Source organism: Protopterus annectens, chromosome 10.part0, assembly GCF_019279795.1.
Source record: "Protopterus annectens isolate FY-2018-M chromosome 10.part0, PAN1.0, whole genome shotgun sequence".
Taxonomy (NCBI): Eukaryota; Metazoa; Chordata; order Ceratodontiformes; family Protopteridae; genus Protopterus; species Protopterus annectens.
The window spans coordinates 948,947,686-948,956,299 of record NC_056744.1 but is presented as its reverse complement, the minus strand read 5'-3'; the positions used below and the strand labels follow the sequence as shown (position 1 = coordinate 948,956,299).

The 8,614-nt window shown below is 37.3% G+C and overlaps 1 non-coding gene across 1 annotated transcript; it reads left to right on the top strand.

Annotated features, from left to right (window-relative positions):
• Positions 1–4,257: 4,257 nt before the first annotated feature.
• On the top strand, positions 4,258–4,345 carry TRNAR-UCU. The gene is given in 2 exon segments: positions 4,258–4,294; positions 4,310–4,345. It is a non-coding gene; the product is annotated as a tRNA-Arg (tRNA).
• Positions 4,346–8,614: the final 4,269 nt, after the last annotated feature.

Here is an 8,614-nt window from a genome sequence, read left to right as displayed (position 1 = left end):
GTTCACTTCTCAGTTGAGGGTACTATTTGGATTATGCTGTCTATCTTTTCTCTGTTTTCTTTCCAAGTCTCTCTCAGTTTTACAATATGACCTCTTGTAACTACAACAGTCATACACAGACATTCCTACACTTTTTAATTCTGTAGCACAGTGTGGGTAACAGTACTTAATACAACAGTACTATTAAGAGATTGCAACACTACATTACCATATGATACCAGACTAAACACATGCAGTTCAGCAGTTAGACCTTTATTGTCAGGCTGTTAACCTTTCATTTAAATGCAACCTATATGAGACTCTTCCTGCCATATTCTCTGGTGTATTCAGTACATGCCTTAACCAATACAGGTTTTATACTGGCAATTAACTTTCTACTACTTTTACATTTGTTTCTTATAACAGCACATGCAAGAGTACTACTAACCTGCTCTGCGACGCAGCCTTTGCATTCTAGAGGTGTGGGCTTCCCAGTTCACAGCCTGCTCATCTGCTTCTATCAAAGACATAAGAGGAATATTTAACCATACCTATCCATAATATACATGAGCTGGCAATTATTAAACAGGTAGTGGACTGATACTTACACATGGCAGGGACATCCCCTGTCCTCCTAGCCTTTTGGATCCACTGATCCAAGAGCTCACTCTTTCTCTGCTTCAGGTCAGCATAGTGATGCCAGACCTGTTCACCAGTTCGAGGTATGCCAGTGGCACTGGTGAGGTCACAGGTGAGATGATCCCAGACATCTGCTTTACATTTGGAACCCTAGTACTGGTCCTGCAGCAGTCTCTGGTCATGGTCTTTAACAAGGAGTCCTGCCATGACGTTGGACTCCTGGATGCCCGAGCGCTGTGCCCAAAAGGGCACTCCCTCTCCCACACCAATCATAGTGCCTACAGGAGGAAGCTGCAACCAGTTATTGGATGTATTCCCACCTGTTGGGTTTAAATAGGGCTGATTTCCTGCACTTTTCCATGATTGGACAGTTTTGAAAATGCTAAGCTATGGGTAAACCTGCTTAACTAAGGCTGACATTGCTTAAAGGGATATACCAATGGGCAAACTGATTTAGCTGACATACACATTGCTTACAACTAGTAAGCAGGGCTGTGTAAAGCTTAGTGTTGCTTAAATTTTAATTTGCTTACTATTTGCTGTTTGGCATTGATTTATTATTCATTACATGTTATATATGTGTGTGGTATCCATGATACATGCGTATATACACTGTATGGAGTCCTTGTGTTTATTAAGGGAATTCAACACTTTATCACAATGACACCTCACATCTGGACTTAATACAGTACTCCAGTTCACATATTTTTGTTATGTAGTAGGTTATACAACATAAAACTATATATAGATTCCTTTCACATATTAAGTTTAATATTATTATAGTGAGGATATTTTTGGTGATACCTCAGTCTTATGTACTGCAGTGATGGCTTACTGGTTAACTACTGTGACTATAATGTGCAGGGTCCTGGGTTTATGACCTGCAAGGGCTATTTATTTTGTTGCTGGGCAGAACAACAGCTGTTGTATACAGAGTGGTTAAGGAACTTTTAAGCAATTATAAGTGGGTTTGCATGGGTTTGCGTGATGGTAAGGAATGGTAGCCTCCGGTTAAATATGCTTACAGAGAGTTAGCTTCAATATTGCCTAACCTGTGTGTGCACTGCTTACCCCTATGCAAACAGGCTTAAACCCACTTACTACTACTTAAATCTGCTTACTCCCACTCACTACTGCTTACTAGTGCTTACTCCTGCTTACCCCCCGTACTAATTTAGACAGAAATGTAAAATGGTTCTTGGGAAGGTGGTGGATTTGGACACTCCATGGATTTATCATTCATTGCTCATTATACTGTCGATTTGTATCCCTGATTAAATGTACATATACTGTAAGGAGCACTTGTGTTTATCTGTGTATTTTACAACATTATTACAATGACACCTCACATCTGCATTTAATGCAGTACTTCAGTTCACAAATATATCTTATTTAGTGGGTTATGCAACAAAAATATTGTTCATAAAGTGATTTGACATGGAAAATGGAATGCACTGGAGTGAGACTTGAACCGGGAATGACTGTTCGTAAGGCAAATGCTCTGACCACTATATTACTGCAGTACTGCTTCATTTGCATATATCTTGATATTCATCTTCTTGTGCCATTTAAGCTGCAGTATATGTAGCTTAGCAATGAGAAAACCTGCGCACCTACGGTTAACTTTTATCTGTTTGCTAAAAAAAAATTAACTTGTTTATATTATTGTTTTAATTATTGCTCTTATAAACTTGGGGGGGTCGTTGCTGGAGGACTGCAAACCCCTATCAGCAGTCTTGCTCATTGTTATTGATATACTCCAGTTCTTGATTGCAGTGGCATGTATATTGTGAGAGCTCTGCTCTCAGACATGCCCCCTGCACTGTCCACGCTCTGTTTCCATTTAGGAGCTCAAGCAGCTCGCCTTCATTAATATCCATGGCACGCTGCCGTGCTGCTCCTAAATGGTCACTTCCATGCAGGACTAAACTAGTCCTGCATGGAAGATTAGTGAATCTGGGGGACTGTATATATATATATATATATATATATATATATATATATATATATATATATATATATATATATATATATATATATATATAAACATATATATATATGTATATATATATATATATATATATATATATATATATATATATATATATATATATATATATGTGTGTGTGTGTGTGTGTGTGTGTGTGCGTGCATATGTGTGTGTGTGTGTGTGTGTGTGTGTGTGTGTGTGTGTGTGTGTGTGTGTGTGTGTGTGTGTGTGTGTATCAATACACATATCTTAAATGATACAAGAGGAAAGGTCAGACTCTTAAATTCTTCAGAATGGCAGAGGATGCAGCAACTTAATGTTTATGCTGAGGATAGAAAGCCAGCTGCTTGAAGCATATGTGCATTTTTTGTACTGGATGTATAGTCCTCATGTTACTTCTGACACTCTGGATCCAGAGAGCCAGAAATCTAACAGACTGAATCCAGCAGTAAATAACCTCAGGAAAAACCTAGAATATATAAGTGCAGCACAAGCTCTTCTTTCGCTCTCTGCATGCATTCCTTCTCCTTTAGTATTGCTATCACTCTTTGCCATGTCTTTATTCATTTTCATAACCTTTTTATGCATGTTTTTGTAAGAGTGGTTTAATACATTAAGCAAACTTTGTTTGCAGTATGATACTTTTTGTCACATGGGTATGAATTAAATGCAGTTTCTCATTTCACCTTACCAAAAGTAATACCTGAGGATCATACATTTGGAAACAGCTGTAAATTTTCTGCAAGGTTATAAAGTGGTTCTGGCCATGTGCGTGTGTGTGTGTGTGTGTGTGTGTGTGTGTGTGTGTGTGTGTGTGTATGTATGGGTCCCTTCAGTCGACTGAACATTTACAAGTTCGAACCACATATGGCCAAGAACATATGTTCTAACTTGTAAAAGTTCGATTGGACTGAATGAAGATCTCTGTACAGAGAGAAAAGGGAAGATTTCCCATTTACACAATGTAGTGCGATCTCAGAGTTGGTATATTTAAATAAGGAGGGTGTGGGGGGTGCAGGGGCTCGTAGCCCCCTGATACAGATGTTTAGTTTTGTGTTTTTTTGTTTTATGTATTTTTATTTTAGTGTTCAAACTTTTACGAGTTCGAACATATGGTCTTGGCCATATGTGGTTCAAACTTGTAAAAGCTCAATCTACTGAAGTAGATCTATATATATATATATATATATATATATATATATATATATATATATATATATATAAAGAGTGTTTCTAATCATGTCTAGGTGTGTAAGATTGATTATTTCTCTGTCATCTCTGTCTTATTAGTCTATATTGTCTGCATCTGTTGCAATACCATTGATATATGAAAGCTTAGATGGATATTTTGCTTCCTGCTGAAACTGTGGAGCAGTGTGAAAATTGTGGCAGTGCTAACTGAGTGCTCATGTACCTCTGTGTATGTGTGCATGTGTATGTGTGTGCTTGCATACTTGCACGTGTGCCTGTTGTGTCACCATGATACACACACACACACACACACACACACACACACACACACACACACACACACATATATATATATATATATATATATATATATATATATATATATATATATATATATATAAGCTTAATTTGCGTTATCCAATGTATATGAGGTATTTCATTGACAGGATATTCACAGTGGCTCCGTGGCGCAATGGATAGCGCATTGGACTTCTAGTGAATGCATAAGTAATTCAAAGGTTCCGGGTTCGAGTCCCAGCGGAGTCGAAAATTTTAGAGTTGGGAGGGTGGCCTAATGTTTAAGGTGTTTGCCTTACAAACACAAGGTGCAGGGTTTGAGTCTCACAAGGGATAATTGGCTAGGCTTAAAATGGCTCACAAGGGCAGTTAGCCTAGTATTAATCTATGAACTAAAATCTATGAACTAAATATAGGTTTGCATTTTACATGATACTAGAGGCATAAATAAAATCAGTTGCTTTACCTTCTGTGACTCAATAAAAGCAAAATTTACTTCTATGCCATACAGTATCACATACAGTAATAGAAGACAAAGAATTTTCATTTAAAGAATAACTTTTACCTTTTTGTCCCCCTAATAGATCTACTTCCCTTACCATCTATAATTACATTGCTTCATTTTTGGGCTAAAACATCTACTATGCCTCAACTGTGATGATTGATACTGAAAAGTTACTGAATGAGAAACGTATCTTCACTGTATGTGATTGGATGGGAAAAATCTGTCTTTTCCCTGAAAAGCAGCTACCTTGTAAGTAATTTTACCAAGCTAGAAGATTCAGGTAGTGAAGCACACCTGCATGGGGAGTACGTGTAGCAGGTATGAGAAGGTATGACCCAAATGAAAACTCTCTGTTCAAATTCTGGTTTGAAGTCATTATTGTTTTTTTTTTAAAAACTCATGTAGAATTTGAACTTTTGATATTCATGATAAGTAATGATATGATATGCAGTGGACTATAATATGTTTTAAAAAAGTACATGTGGAAGTGGTGTTCACAATCCTATGCAGCAGCTCACCTATGAAATACATTAAAGCAGATTTGCACTAGTTTATTATCTACAGAGCTATACAGTTATATATGTTACTTGTCTATACAGAATCCTTTTCTGGCATCAGGCCTCAGGTCATCCCTGGGCATGCTTTATTTCTGCAGCAACACACCCTGTCAGGCATTATTGCTTGCTTGTCATGCCTATATTAAGAAATATGTGCATGTACCACATATTTATGTTTATTTGTTTTACATTTGTTTACCAGGTTAGTCTGACTGAGCTGAGTGGCCCATTTTCAGCAGAGACCTGGGGAGAAAAGCTTCACAGTGAAATACAATTTTTATAAAAAGAAATAGATAATAAGCAATCATAATTATACAATGAATAATGAATAATGAATGCAGCTATGTTATATGGGCTGGAGACAGTGGCATTGACAAAAAGGCAGGAGTTTGAGCTGGATGTGGCAGAGTTAAAGATGCTAAGATTTGCACTGGGTGTGACGAGGATGGACAGGATTGGGAATAAGTATATTAGAGGGTCAGCCCAGGTTGGAAGGTTTGGAGACAAAGCCAGAGAGACAAGATTACATTGGTTTCGACATGTGCTGAGAAGGGATGCAGAGTATATTGGGGAAAAGATGCTAAGGATGAAGCTACCAGGTAACAGGAAAAGAGGAAGGCCTAAGATAAGGTTTATGGATGTAGTGAGAGAGGACATGCAGGTGGTTGGTGTGACAGAGCAAGATGCAGAGGACAGGAAGAAATGGAAACAGTTGATCCGCTGTGGCGACCCCTAACGGGAACAGCCGAAAGATGATGATGATGATGATGATGATGATGAATTGTACAATGAATATGTACAATGTGCGCTTTGATTTACACAAGTAGTTGGAAGGGAGGTTGTGACAAGAGTAAACATAATGCCTGTACAAAGAAAAACAATACATTATTGATAAACAACAATGTTTCAAAACTAATTTGCTGTCATTTGGCGTATATTGGATCTGTAGAGGAGAAAGAAAACATGAATGAGGAGTTGAGAGGCAGAGTGATGCCAAATATAGAGGTTAAAAGGCTGATATATGATTGAAAGTTTTGATAAATGCACAAAGAAAGGCAACTAGTCAGAGTATGCAGGAAGAATTGTATAAGTGAGATGGGAGGTGGTAATAAGAGTATTTGAGGAATGGGAAAGTAGTTAAGGAGGATGGGTACAGTGGCAAGATTACATAGATGTACATATCCCATTTATTTACTTATAGTTTACCTTTATTGCTTTGTTTGTAAAATGTCCTGTATTGCTGATGCAAATATGAATAATTTTGGCAAGTTTTCTTATTTGCTGGCATGTCAAACAGTTTTAGAGGTTTTGTCATCAATGAGCATTCTAAGATCCTTTATTTTATTATGCAATATATCGTGCATACACTAAAATAATGTACTCATTTTTAAATTTTTTCTAAAGAAAAAAATATGTTATTTTCACTTAGAACTATATTTCTTCAAGGCCTCATTATGTGGCAATACTTTTTTCATGTTCTCACAATTTCTGAAGTGAAAACAAAAGCTCTGGAGCTAGTGTTACCTGCACATTATAGTAATTGGTCAGAAGCTTGAGGATGAACAAGGTCACCTCCAGAAATCTGCTTTGATGAGGTGTTTTATAATTGCCTTTTCATTTCAAAGACTACTTCCTTCTTTCTGACTAAAATGTAGTCACTGCAAAGAAAATGTAGTTCTTTAATCAGAATAAAACATATCAGTTTATATCTATCTAAATAATATATATTGATGTGTGTGTGTGTGTGTGTGTGTGTGTGTGTGTGTGTGTGTGTGTGTGTGTGTGTGTGTGTGTGTGTGTGAGTGTGTGTGTGTGCAATTGTTATTGTCATTAAATGATCTCATTAGTCAGAAACTCCTGTTTAGATCATAACTTAATTTCAGTCAATTATCATCTATTCAGACTTTTGCTGTGGTGCATACATGTTTTACTGGTAGGTACTTGTCATCACTGTATGTGACAGCAAGGTGTTGGATACCATATTTTCACCTCAGGGCATCTTGCTTAATATATCAATATGTCGCCAGGTTGCATCTTCAGATGGAGTCCACACTGAATAGTTAGTTTTCAGATCACTCATTTGCTCTGGTAAACCATTTCTTTCCAATATGTTGCATTGAAATTTATTGACATTCATTCAGATGGCATACTGAAATAGAGCATATCATTCTCATGAGCATCATGGGGTATTCATTTTGCATTTCATATTTGCCACTTAATCCTACTAATGATTAGAGTGAACACTGGAAAATGGGTAAATAAAGATGGGAAAACCCTGATAAATTGCTAAGTATATGAAGGGAAAAAAAGATTCAGAGCAATATTATAAATAACAAAATTAATCAGTTAAACATTATAAAATATTATGAGCCTGGACTGGACTGACACCAAAAAATCTGCGCATATGAAGGTGACACACTATGTAAGTGTAGGTGAAAATCACAAGGTCATAAGAATTAATTATTTCTTTGTGTTTTCTCTATATGTCCCAAAAGGATTATTGCCTATTTCAAGAGAAACACAAAGTGCCATTAATGCAGTTTAGTATTAATTTGTTGAATATATTAACTCTACTAGACCATTGGCTTATGTTTAGGGAAACATGAGATGTTATTTATAATGCATCACAGTGTTCTTATCAAATTCCTCTACTATTGTTGATAATTGCTTTCAGAGCTATAATATCCATCTTTGCTACCACTAATAAAAGCAGATGGGATTAACACCCCATTTCAAGGAATGCATCTCAGGAGTGCAGTGACACCCTATCATGCTGCATTAAGCCATGTGGGTCAACTCAGAAATGTTATTGTGAGATCTGCTTTAGGTATACATCTCCCAGTAACCATTTCCAAGTGAGAGACAGCCCTGGCATAGAGTATCAGGTGTAGTCTATGACAGAAGAATGCCAAAGAAGCTGAAAAGTAAGGTGTACAAGACAGTGGTGTTTCCAGTACTATTGTATGGTACAGAAACCTGGGCAGTAAAGGCAGAACAGTTGAAGAAGCTGTGCCTGAGAAAGGTGGTAGGATGCACACTTTGGGACAGATGAAGAAATGAGGACATAAGAGCAGAAGCCAAAGTCACTCCAATTGCAGGAAAGATCGAAGAGAACAGATTACGGTGGTTTGGGCACATGTGCATAAAAACAGAAGACACTATGGTGAGGAAGATTTGGGACAGACAGGAAAAAGATAAGAGAAAGCAAGGATGTCCAGCAAAGAGGTGGATGGATTGTGTGAAAGAACATCTGTGACAGTCAGGCCTGAATGTTGAAAAAGGCAGGAATGTGGCACTGAATCGAGAGAGTTGGCAATGGTTAACATGATACAATGACCCCGTGTAGAAAAATGGGAAAAAGGGGGCTGATGATGATGATGATGAGACAGCCCTGACACTGTGCTTTTGCAAGAAGACTTGCAGCACCTATTCTGAACAGTTTCTAAAGCTATGGTA